The sequence below is a fragment of the Neltuma alba genome, unplaced genomic scaffold (assembly GCF_004799145.2).
Source record: "Neltuma alba isolate B1F8T4 unplaced genomic scaffold, ASM479914v2 tig00011654_pilon, whole genome shotgun sequence".
NCBI classification, from domain to species: Eukaryota; Viridiplantae; Streptophyta; class Magnoliopsida; order Fabales; family Fabaceae; genus Neltuma; species Neltuma alba.
The window spans coordinates 426,946-440,909 of record NW_021636301.1 but is presented as its reverse complement, the minus strand read 5'-3'; positions in this window follow the sequence as shown (position 1 = coordinate 440,909).

The window sequence follows — 13,964 nt, the reverse complement described above, 5'->3', positions numbered from 1 at the left end:
GTGGAGATGAGAGCGAGCAGCACAAAGCGAATGACGGAAAGAGGTACAGAAGATAGAGACGGTCGTGATCGGAATAAAAAAAAAAGGTCAGGCCCGACTTGGAGGGGAAGGAGAACAGTGACGTGGGCTTGGAGGTGAGTAGGACAAGGATCTCGTATAAGGAAAAGCTTCTCAATACAAATCCCATAGGTAAGCACATGGAGGGTAAAGGCAGCAGTGTTTTTGATCTGGCCTAGAAAGAACATATTCAGAGTCTCCAAGGCTTCTTTGGAGATAACAAGTACAATGAATCATGGAAAGTATTTGGGCCTCCCGCTACATATGACTGGGTAAAAAAAAGCCACTTACTAGTTCATGGTTGATAAGATAAAAAAAAAAAAAAAGATGAGTAATTGGAAGGCACACTCTATTTCTTTGGCTGGTAAAATGACCCTTATTAAGTCAGTGACGCAGGACATCCCTTGTACCCTATGCAGATCTGTACTTTACTTGTAAGTACTTGCGATGAAATCGAAAAAAGCATAAGGGGATTTTTGTAAGGGGTCTACTAGAGAGAGATAGAGGATTCACTTGGTTGCATGGGAGAAAGTCTGTATGGAGAAACTTAGAGGAGGTCTCAGAGTTAGACATGCGTCCCCCCAAAATAAAGCATTTACGCTGAAAGCTGGGTAGGGTCTAATGAAGAATCCAAACACTCTCTGGACAAAAGTTGTAAGGAAAAAATACCATTGCGGGAATAATTTAATCCCAACTGTAGATGAGAGGTGTCATGGTTCCCACTTATGGCTTAGGATCAGAAATTATTAGAACAAGGTCCTTAAAACACTAAAATAGTGGTAAGAAGCAATGGTGCCAAAACAGTTCAATGGGCTCCTGAGAGAAGTGGCAATTTTCCCCTAAAATCTACTTATAACTTGCTTGTGATGGACTACTTTTTTGCTGATTCAGTTTGGTGCAAATTACAGAAAATAGATGCACCCCAACATTGCAAATCCTTTTGGTAGCTTATGCTTCACAACAAGCTTTTAACTAATGATGGGAGGATGAGAAGAGGTTTGTCGTCTATTACAGCATGTATATGGTGTGGCCATGATTCATAGGACATGTTACACATGCTCCCTGGTTGTAACAGTGTCAAGTATGCCTGGGCTTTTACCATTAAGCCAAATTATTGGAACAAATTATTTAGAGCGGATCTTTGGAGCTGGTGCTTCCTAAACATGACTGCTAAAGCTGGGAGAACAGAGAAAAATTGTGTCACATCCCGTCAAATTTAACATTGATAGAAGGGATGAAAAATTTAGTTGAGGGCCAATAAGGAAAGAAAATTGGCTAAGAAAACTAAGTATGGTGTGAAACCCAAAAAGGGTCCAGACTAACATTTTCAAATTTATCGGTCCAAGAAGGGCAAAATGAAAAATTGAGAAAAATTCTAAAGAATTCCTAAAAAATAGGAAATTTATAAATTATAGGTTTTAGAAAATCAGTTGAAACCCGAAAGGTGGAATTATGGTAAAAATAAATTGTTACGGAATTTCTGGTAAACAGAGGTTTTTCTAGAAAATTAGAGGAAAATAATTATTTTAATTAGTTAGAGGTCTCAATAAATTTGGAAAAAAGATGGATAATTCATATAAATATTTTTTTGAATTTATAAAATTATTTTTAGGCCTTGGAAACTCAAGAATTAATTTTAGAGAATTTATTTTCTCACAGTGACACCAATAGAAGCCTAATCGGGAAAAATTCAAAATAAATATCTAGAGGTGGCAAAAAATTATGAAAATTTTCAGATCATGTTATCATATTAAAAGTGAATTATCATGGAGAGAAATAAATTTTTGGAAGTCTGGAAAAATTATGAAATGTTACTAGTGAATAGTAACCGATAAAGTTTCAAATTGGTTTGGGATTTTGATTTGAATTGTGGGCCATCTTTTTGGGCTAGCCTAGAGCATTTGTGGGGCCCACATTAGGCCCAATACAAGACCAATTTCGTGCATTTTCCAGACCCCACTAAAATTAATTAAATAAAATACAAAATTAAAAGATAATTTTTGGAAAATTCTAGAGGTGGGACACATGGTTTAATCTGAAGGTATGAGGCATTTGATGGCTACCAAATCACCCTCTTATCTACCATTTTGGACGTCCAACTAAGGGGAGAAAGAGCAGATTCATTTTTCTATAAATATCCCCCCCTAAAATACAAAAAATGGTTGGAAAAATAGAAAAACAAGAGGAGGTTTTATCACCTTAGCTCCAACTCTAGTCAACCGAAAATTTGAAGGGTTTTAGACAAGGAATCACTCAACTTACACTAAGGAAACATTAAGGTATGTTTAAGTATTCCTATTCCTAAATTTCAAGCTTGGTTAGTAAGGGTTTTGGCTTGAATATTTCAAGTGTGATGCTGCCAAATTTTGGTCTGTTCATGGAAGGTTTAGGAAAGGATAGAAACCTTAAATACCAAGTAGAATAAGCAAGATTAAGTGGTGTGTATATGGATTGGTTTTTGGAAGAAAATCTACTTAGGGTTATATATGTGCGTTTCGGCCTAGCACTGTTCATGCAGAAGCAAATTGTTTTGGATTAATTTGATGATTCCAATGGGTTTAAAACATGTTTTATGTAGGGATATACTATTCAGAAGTATTTAGAATCATTGGAATCAACAATGGAATTTTTAGAAGTATGTACCCCCTATTCGGCCCACTCAACTTGAAGGGGAAGGAGTTTGATTTCTATAAATCTGATTTGATATTTGGATTCCTCATGAAAAATTGTGTAGGATTGAGCCAAGAGATCATTGATTCTAATGGAGGAATTATTTTGTTAAAAATCAAAGAAAAAGGGAGAAAATGTTAAGTTAAAGATAAAGGACTATGTTTAAGGGTGTGTTTGGATGAAACCAAACCGTGGTTTGGAAAAGTGATTCTGGAGAATAGATTCTTGGAAAAATAAATTCTGGAAAGAATAGATTTTATGAAAAAGTGATTTTAAGAAGTGAGAGTGTTTGGATAGTTGTTATCAGAAGCACTTTTTATATATACAAATTACTAAAAAAAAGACATAAGTTAATATGATAATTACAGAAAAAATAGATTTTATGATATATTTTAATTTGAAGGAATAAAATTGTTAATAATATATTTTTTATTAACATAATTAATAATACATAAGATAATATAATTAATAAATAATTAATATGTATATATATTTATAAAATATAAGATTAAATATGTTTATAAAAAAAATAACAAGATACATATCCTATAAGCTCTCACACTCTCCCTTTTTTCTCCAAAAGCAAAATTTTGCTTTTTCTAAAACCATGGTTTTGGTTTTTGGGTGGGTGTTTGGGTGATTTATTCCCCAAACCATGGTTTGGGGTGTCACCCAAACACAGCCTAAGTTGTTTGGTTATTAATATAGCTTATATTTATAATTGAATTAATAGGCTTTGCGAGGAGGAATCAAGGAGAATCATTATCCATTGAGGGGACCGAAACTATTAAGTATTAAAAGGTAGCACTGAATTATAATTTGATTGTTTATTTTGCTTGTTTAATGTCATTAGGTTAATTGCTTGAATTGAAAAATTTATGTGGTGATAATGGTTGATTTTATGACATTTGTTTATGCTTTGGCCAAATACATAGAAATATGTCAATGTGAAATTGTTGATATTCCTCTTTTGGTATGATGCAAAATATGATTTTATGTGACTTGAGAATGTTTGAAGTTTTATAACATGTCATATTATACTTGCTTGATTTACATAACAATTGTAATTCATTGCTACTGAAATTTCAATGAAATCTCACTCCTCTCAATGTATAAACAGTAATAGGAATCCCAAGTGGTGTCACTGAGAGCAAGGAGAAAGAAAAAGAGGAAGTTTATTGTTGTTGAAATAATACTATGTAATTATATACATTGTTATGTGTGTGTATGAAATTATATCGACTTGTTTTATCAGTGATAAGGGTGCCTTACATGTGAATAATTGGTTAAGGAATCATGATTAAGTATGTGTCATTTGATTAGAAAAGCTAGATGAAAGGAAAAGGAAAAGAAAAGGCAAGAATGGTATGAAAAAGGGATAAAGGTTGACTTTTTGGGAGTAAAGTTTGACCAATATGACTTTGAGCAATTGAATGAATCTGGATCTGAAACTTGGCAGGCTTATAGATATCATTTTCATCTTTAAAACAAGTGGTAATTCATTAAATTTAGAGTTTTGTACATAAAGTTATGCCCTTTCAAAGTTGGGCATAAATCCTGAAAGATTGAAAAATAATCAAATGAATAGTACCACTTTGAATGAAATCTGGGATTGATGCATGAGATCTGGATATCAACAAGTATTTTTTCTCTAAAGAGCATGTCAAGAGATTTCTATAGAACTTAGAAACATCCCATTTCGATTTTTTTACAATTAGTTATGAATTTTCAAAATTAGCCTAAATTACTATGAATAGTGTACGGAAATCTGGAAAATAGGAATTGTGAAATTGAATTTTCTCATACTTAAGGGTTGAATAATGGTTTCTAATAGTTCTAATTGATGTATAATGTGATAATAAAAGAGGTGTTACACATTGGAGGAGCACTTTGGCATTTTCTGCTGGTTATTATTGAAGCGTAGAAATATAAAGATCTTTGAAAATAAAGAATCCAGTGCACTAGAAATGCTTGGTCAAATTGAAGCTACACTTAGAAGTTACCTCTTAGCTTAAGTGTGCCTAAGCCAAACAACCATAAAAGGGTCAGGATCTAACATTGACTCAGGAAGTGGAAGAGACTTGAATTGGTGGACTCTGATTCATGTTGATGGAGCCTACTCTCATCATGAGAATAAGGATATTTGTGGAAGTCTTATCAGAACCAATAATAGCCAACCTAATGACGTTTTCATGTTTTATATTGGACTAGGGAACCCCCTGTATGCAGAGCTATGGGCTTGCCTCATGGGTCTCAGAAGAGCTTGGGATGGGGGGCACAAGGAAGTTATCTTAAGGAGTAACAAGGTTGAAGCCATTACACTGCTTACGGGAGATGACAATGAGACTCATGAATATTAGGGCCTAACACTTGAGTGTAAGAACATGATACAACGGGATTGGTGGGGTGATGTTGAGACTTTTCCGAGAGAGGAAAATGTTGCTGCAGATTGGTTGGTGAAACAAGCCTTGGCTCTTCCTCGAGCATGGAATTTTATGCCAGTGGAGGATCCTCGATTTACATTTCTTTGCAATTTAGCATAGTTTTCTGTGCTTTCCCTTGTTATCAAAAAAGAGTATTTTACTCAACTATTAATTATAGATTAATGTAACTTAACAATAATTTGTCATTATCTAATATCACAAATTATATGACTTAACTTTTAGATCTGAGTAATACAATATACAAATATATCTATCATAGGCTACTTGATTTTTAAATGTACAAAGATAAGATATATAAAGGATGAAGGGGCAAATTTACCCCTTGTAATATCAAAAAAGAGCACCAGGCACCATAATATAATTTGGAGTGCAAAAATAGCTATGAACTTTTCAAACCAAATGCTCCAACAGTTAATTTAAGCTAACTGCCATTAATTTTAGTTATGGAGCCCACATTATTGTCCATGCGCACTTTGTTACTTGTACTCTGTCCAATAAAAAAATGACAACTCAAAAACTTCTACCACATGTGTCAATCCAGTCACCATATAATATTTATTATTTTAATTTTTTTAATAATTTATATTCTCTCCCCTGATCACCCAATATACAATTCCTCTCTCTTTCTTCTCCCAATTTTCTTTTGACGGCTATGCCCACACCGGCTAGGAGCTTGAAAGAATGACACGAACAATAAGACAATGGCTTCGTTGTAAGAACAAGCTTCAATCTTAAATGAGTATTGTTCATCTTTATGTTCATTGAGTTAAACTAGGGAAGTGAATGTGGGAGACCATCATTGTCTTGATTAGTGCGATTGGTGTGGGTTTGAATTTGGGAACACCGAACTTTTCTTCCCAGAAGAAAGGGACAGAAGAGGAGGAGGAGGAGCAGTAGTGTTTACGCAAATCATGATCACTAAGGAAGAAAGGAGGAGAGCAAATGGGAGTGATAGGGGCAATGAAGAGTTGCCAAAACATTGAGGGCTAAAAGGTATAGTGATGTAAGGGGAGGGAGAGAGGGAGTTAGAGTCACAAATCAAAAGTACCAAGGTAATTCAGTTTCCTCCCTCCATCCTAATGCTTACACAAGAGCCGTGATATATACATTTAGAGAGAGAGAAAGTGATTTAGAGAGAGAGTGAGCAAGAGAGAAAGAGTGAGAAAGGAAAGGAGAGACTGACTGGTATTGCAAAAAATATAGAAATGGAGGACATGTGGACAACAGGCAGGCCCACAATTTAAAATAAACAGCCATCTTATAAAGTTAATGGAAGTGACATTTTAGGGCCATTTTGAAATCATAAGAAGTATTTTTGCACCCCAAATTTTATTATGGTATCTGGTACTCTTTTTTAATATTATAATGGATAAATTTGTCCCTTCATTCATAGAATAAATGTTAAGAGTTCAAGTTAAGGCTTGAACTTGTTATGAAGACAAAAAAGGAATACATTTTTTCAAGTGACAAACTAAATTGATGCCAAACAAATTAAACTAAACAAATAAATACATGTCAGAAAGAAATACTCACTACTAGAAAAAAGACTTTTAACGTCGCAAAATAACGGCGGTTAAGGAGAAAAACGACGTGGAAAAAAATACGGTGGCATTTTTGTAAATAAGTTGAAGAAGGTCTACACTTTCCACAGCGGTTTTCTTAAAAACCGCCATGGAAAGTGTGTCTCTTTACCTTTCTCCGCTTCGACTTCGGTCACTTTCTTTCTCATTTCTTCAGTGCGCCGTGGTCCCCCTCTGCCCCACCACCGAAAAACTACCATTACGGGCCATTTCCACCACTATCCCACCGTTTAAACTCCTCCATTGAGCTTGTGGTGCCTTGCCGCCGTCCACCGCCATCCGCCGTGGTCGAACGCCTCTCATTTCGCGTTGTTCTTGCTCAGCTGTGGTCCCCTCTGTCCCACCACCAAAAACCGGTCATACCCCCCACTATCCCACCGTCTACCATCGTCTGCCGTGCCTTGCCGCTGCCTGCCGCCGTCCGCCGCCGCCCTCACTTCGCGTTTGAAGCTTCTCTACTCTGTGAGTATCCTCTTCTTTCATTCTTTTCAATTTTTCTTGATTTGTTGAATGTTTTGGCCATGAAAATCTGTTATATATGAAATAGGTTTGTTAGTTTTACATTGTGGTTGGCTTGTATTGTTTATTTTGCATTTTTTATGTGGTTGAACCGTTGATTGGTGTTGATTGGTGTTGATTGGTGGGCATTGGATGTGAGAAAACCTTAATTCCTTTTTATATACTGTATTAGAAACATGTTTAAATGTTTCGAGTTGATTAGTTGTGAAGTTTTTAAATTTTTTTATAATTTTTTGATATTTATTTCGAATTTTTGGTAATTTTTTTGTAATAAATATAAGAATAGTAATAAATAATCTGTTTGTTATTTTGTGTTTTTTTTTCTTCGTTATGAATTTTGATTGATAGTAAAGTGTTGTTTAAATAATCTGTAGAACAATGGATCGTAGTTGGATGAAAGCTAAGAGAATTAGCAAAGAATATGAGGATGGGGTTGAAAAGTTTCTTGAGTTTGCTCAGAGAAATGCCCCTAGTAAAAGAGATGGATTGTACTATTGTCCTTGTGTCAAATGTTTAAACAATAGTCGACGGAGTATTTCTGAGATAAAAGAACATCTTATCTGTGATGGGATAAATTTGAGGTATACAAATTGGATATGGCATGGAGAAATTAGAAAGACTACACTGTCTGCAAATGAGAAGGTTGTGAATGAAGACTTTGGTGATAGAATTTCGGATATGTTTCGTGATATAAGGTCTGAATCCTCTACACAGTTTTCTTCCACCTTTGAAACTTTGTGTAGTGATGCAGAGACACCTTTATACCCGGGGTGCAAAGATGATTACACAAGATTGACAACCGTATTGAAACTGATGAATTTGAAGGCAAGAAATGGTTGGACCGATGCTAGTTTTACGGAATTGCTTGAATTGCTGAGTGATATTCTTCCCAAAGGGAATTCACTTCCGAAACGAATGTATGAGGCAAAAAAGATTTTGTGTCCAATGGGTTTGGAATATGAGAAAATACATGCGTGTCCTAATGACTGCATATTATTCAGAAATGATTATGAAGGGTTGAATAAGTGCCCTAAATGTGGGACTTCAAGATACAAAATGAAGAAAGATGATGGTGATTATAATGAGATGACCAAAGGTTCTCCTTCAAAGGTTCTGTGGTATCTTCCAATAATACCACGATTTAAGCGTCTATTTGCTAATGCCACAGATGCAAAGAACTTGAGATGGCATTTCGATGAGAAAATATGTGATGGAAAGCTTCGTCACCCAGCAGATTCTCCTCAATGGAAAACAATAGATCAAAAATTTCCTCAATTTGGTGGAGAGCCAAGAAACCTTCGGCTAGGGCTTTGTACGGATAGAATTAACCCATATGGTAATCTTAGTAGCACACACAGTGCTTGGCCAGTGCTCCTCGTAATTTACAACTTGCCTCCTTGGTTATGTATGAAAAGAAAGTATATCATGCTATCTTTGATGATCTTGGGCCAAAACAACCGGAAAACGATATCGATGTGTATTTGGCACCTTTGATTGAGGATCTGAAGAAATTATGGGAGAAAGGTGTTGATGTGTTTGATGCATATAAACAAGAGACCTTCAATTTACGTGCCATGATCTTCACCACGATAAATGACTTTCCAGCATATGGAAATTTGTCAGGATACAATGTTAAGGGGCATAAAGCATGCCCGATATACGAAGAAGGCACCCACTATATGCAACTCAAACATGGCAGGAAGACAGTATACCTTGGTCACAGAAGGTTTCTTAGTCGGTATCACCCTTACAGTAGATTGAAAAAGGCATTTAATGGCTCACAAGAATATGAAATGGCTCCAAGACCATTAACTGGAGAAGAAGTTTTTTAGCGGGTGGAGGGAATTAATGTGGTCTTCGGTAAGAAGAAGAAGAAGAAGACTGCCGGTGAGAGAAATATATGGAAAAAAAGATATGTCTTTTTTGATCTTCCATATTGGCAAAGTCTTGATGTGAGGCATAGTCTAGATGTGATGCATGTGGAGAAGAATGTATGTGAGAGCCTTGTTGGTACACTTTTGCATATAAGTGGAAAGACTAAAGATGGAATCAATACAAGACGAGACTTAGTCGAAATTGGAATAAGAAATGTCCTTCACCCACAAGAAAGAGATGGTAAGAAGGCTTATTTACATCCAGCTGCGCACACATTATCAAAAGAAGAGAAAAGAAGTTTCTGTGGTTTTGTCAATAGTATTAAGGTGCCACAATGTTATTCTTCTAATTTAAACAAACTTGTTTCAATGCAAGATTTGAAGATAACGGGAATGAAGTCTCATGATTGTCATGTGTTGATGCAACAATTACTTCCACTTGCTACTCGAGGCATTATGAAAACTGATGTGAGAAATACTATTACAAGACTTTGTATGTTTTTTAGTGCCATTTGCAACAAAGTCATTGATCCTGCTGAGTTGGATGAATTAGAAAATGAAGGTTATGTGATCCTCTCTCAATTGGAAATGAATTTTCCTCCATCATTTTTTGATATTATGGTCCACTTGATAGCTCATCTTGTGCGAGAGATAAGACTTTGTGGCCCTGTGTGTTTAAGATGGATGTACCCTTTTGAGAGATACATGAAAATCCTAAAAGGGTATTCTAAGAATCCTTATCGGCCTTAGGCATTAATTGTTGAGAGATATGTAGCTGAGGAGGCAGTTGAGTTTTGTAATGCATATCTTGATAGGGTAAAGGCAGTTGGTCTTCCTCAATCTCGACATGATCAAGGGAGAAGAAGCAAGGGAACACGGGGTGTCATAGTGAGGTCTATGTCAAGAGAAGTTGTAATGCAGGTACATCTATACATTTTAAACAACACGAATGAAGTTTTGCCTTACTTAAATGCTCACAAGAATATGCTGAGGAACTTGAATCCAAGAAAGAGTGATATGCAACTAGCTAATGAACATAATAAGTCAATTGCAGAGTGGTTCAAGCGAGAAGTGTTAAAAGATGGCAATCCTTCTGAGACAATACAGAGGCTAGCTGCAGGGCCTTCTTTTGAGGTTTTGTGTTGGGGTGGATATGATATAAATGGTTATTCTTTTTACACAAAAACCTAAGACGATAAGAGTAGTATGCAGAATAGTGGGGTGATGGTAGTAGCGGAAGCCATGCATTTTGCTAGTTCTAAAGACAGAAACCCAATGTTGGCGGCAATGTCCTATTATGGAATAATAGAAGAGATATGGGAGGTTAGTTATACCAAGTTTAAAGTTCCCGTCTTCAAATGTAAGTGGGTTAATAGTAATGCTATGCAAGTGGATGAAGAATTTGGATTTGTTTCGGTCGATCTTGAGAGGTTTGGATATGGAGACGAGCCATTTATTTTGGCAAGTCAAGCAAAACAAGTGTTCTTCGTTCCCGATCTAGCAAAAAAGAAATTGTCTATCGTGCTTCAAGGTAAAAGGCAAGGAGTTGGTGGAGATGATGGTGACTTAGAGCTTAATCTTGATGAAACCCCGCCTTTCACAGCTACTCGACCTAAAGCAGTTGAATTAGATTTGGTAGATGATGACTATGCTGTTAGAGATGATCATTGTGAAGGAATTTGGGAGGATAATCGTTGTAAGCCTCAAATGAATTATTTGATTTTTTGTGTGCTAAATATACTTAATAATATATTGTTTTATATTAACTTGATATTTCTTATTCTTACATTTATTAATTCGTTGTTCTTTAAACAGGAAATGGACGGATCCGGTCAACAGGGTTCTGGTGATGACAGCTCTTTTACTAGCCGGAGAAAGGGTAGAGGGCCAACCCATATGAGGCATTTAGCTTTACGTGATGAGAGCACACAGCCTATGAGGATTACAGTGGAGTTTGATGATGATCTGAAGCCTATAGGAAAGGTTGGGGTTCAATTTACTAGTTATGTGGGTTATCTCGCACGCAGTAAGATTAGCATTGACATTCCTGGAAGAAGGTGGACAAAGATTTGAAGAAAAACCTTTGGGAGAATATATTGGTATATTGTGCATTGTTTTCTCTACTTGTTTCAATTATAGTTGCTTATTTACTTTATAACTCTATGCTATTATTGTATTGCAGCTGACATTTGATATTCCTACCACTAAGCAAATGAGAGACCGTCTGTTGAAGCAAATTGATGAACGGTGGAGGGATTTTAAGGCCACGCTTATAAAACATTATATTCGTGGAAAAAGAAAGGGTGAGCATCCTAAGGAACGATATTCATTTATTAGTGAAGAGGCATGGGAGAGTTTTGTGAAGCAACGTGAAGACCCTGCATTTCAGGTTTGGTTTCTTCAAACTTAATTTTTAATCAGGTCATATTTTATTTAACTAAACTAATTTTGTCGATTTGGTTTCATTGTCATAGGCATTGAGTCAGAAGAACAAACAAATATCTGAGCAGAATGTATACCCACATACCATGTCTCGTGCAGGGTATGGTGGGTTGGAAAGAAGTATGATGGAGGAACGGCTGAAGAATGCACAGATGGCTGCTGCTTTAGATCCTACTGGCTACATGCCACCTATTGAGCGTCCTTCTCGCCAAGAAAAATGGAAGGCGACGAGGATTAAAAAGGGTCAATACATTACTCCACAGTCTGCTGCTGTTGCTGAGAGGATTGTAAGTAATATTTAAGAATTATGCTTCATTAATTACTTTTTTCAATTATCTTAAATTGAATTTGTTGCTTTAATGATATAGGATACACTTGAGGAGCAATTATCTCAAGGTACATTCATCCCTCAAGGACGGATGGATATCTTGGCCACTGCTATTGGAAAGGCTGACCATCCCGGAAGAGTCCAAGGGACCCCTAAAGGGATTGGTATTAAAGAATTTTTTGGCTCTGCTTCACGAAGAAGCACTAGATCATCTTCCGCTAACATGGTATCTAAAGAGGAGCTCGACCAACGACTACAGGAAGAAACAAAGAGAGTTCGAGCTGAACTAAGTCAACAACACATGGCAGAGATGCAAAAGATACGTGACGAATTCGATGCCAAGTTTCAACAGACTCTGATGATGATGGGTACGAGCGGATTCCAGATGGCCCGAGTATCTGAACCTTCCCAGGTAATAATCACACATCTTTTTAAATCTTCTAAAGATTCATTTGATCCATTTAAACTTATTTAATGTTTCTTAACTAATTTCATATTATGTTTCAGGGTTCACCTGTGATAAAAAGCGGAAAGGGCAGTAATAATCAGACACAGCCACTGACAGTGTCTGATCCTGACCCTAGCCCTGACCCTGTCGAAGACAATGGGATGCCGTGTTCTCTCTATGTGGATTATGAAAATTCACCTGTTCATGTTGCTAGTGGTCGAGCATTCATGGGCACAACGATTCACGGCAACAAAATTCCGAGCAATCAAGCAAGGGTGACAGTGGAGAGGATTGTTCATGGTCAGGGGGTACACCAGTGCCCAATCCTACTGATGAGGTTCGACTCTTGGCCCAAGCTAAAGGACATTTCATTTTGTGGCCAAAGAGACTTATTGCAAAGCCAATGGTGAAGAAGGCGGCAGCAAAGAAGGCCACAACGAGCGCATCATCTGATCCTGTACTCTTGCCTCTTCTTGGTGATGTTGCGCTTATGTATTCCAGTTTGGAGGTTCTTCATTCCATGGTGCCAAACATGGATAAGCCTGTGACTTTCAAGATGCCGTTGGGGGTTGTGGGTTCAGATATAACATACGACTTCACCATTGACAAGAGGGACCTCGTTCAGTTCCTCAACTTTGAGGAGCTTGATATAGCCTTCATGCAGCTCGCTATTTTGTAAGTTACAATATCATTTTCTTATTACATATTATACTTTATGCATGTCCTAATGTTTTTTACTTGAACAACAGGCACTTTAATCAAATCTGTCGAAACGGAGGACTTGAAGGAACATATGGCTTTATGTGTCCTCAAAGGGTGCAGAAAGAATTTAATACTGTGGAAGCAAGGTCAATCTACATTATGACCACAATGACTCAGACCAGAAAGCTAATATATTTTGCACCTTACGTGGAAGGGTAAGTGTATTATTGTATTTGAGATATACAAGTTGTATGTGTCGGGTTATAATTAACATGGTTTGCCTTTTGCAGTTATCATTGGACTCTAATTGCTTGTGCCCCTTTTGACAACAAAGTTTACTGGTTCGATTCACTCTGTGGAAGTCCATCCGAAGAAACCAAAGATGTCATCGACACGTTAGTTTTTATTTATATATTTATTACTTGTGAAGTTTATACAAGCATGCTCTAATATCATTTTCTCTTATAATGTTGATAGGGCTTTTCATACTTTTAATGTTGTGGCGATTAAACAAAATAGACAAGCACCAACATGGATTCTTCCAAAGGTATATGTTGTTTTGAACTAACTTTTAAACATTTTTGGATGAATTAAAGTTAATGTTTATAATCAATAATGTCTAATATTCAATTTTATATCTTATTTTTTTAGTACCGTTGTCAACAAGGACATGTTGAGTGTGGATATTATGTCATCCGCTACATGAATGACATAATTGAGACAGGAACGACTGAGAAATTAGACGAGGTAAAGATGAGTTACGTTGCATGACGTTCTTCAATTCATTTCATATTTTTGACTAAGTTTACTATGTTATTTTTATTAACAGATATTTCAAAATACTGCGCCATATCTCATGGATGACATCAACTTGATGAGGGACACTTTGTCAACAACATT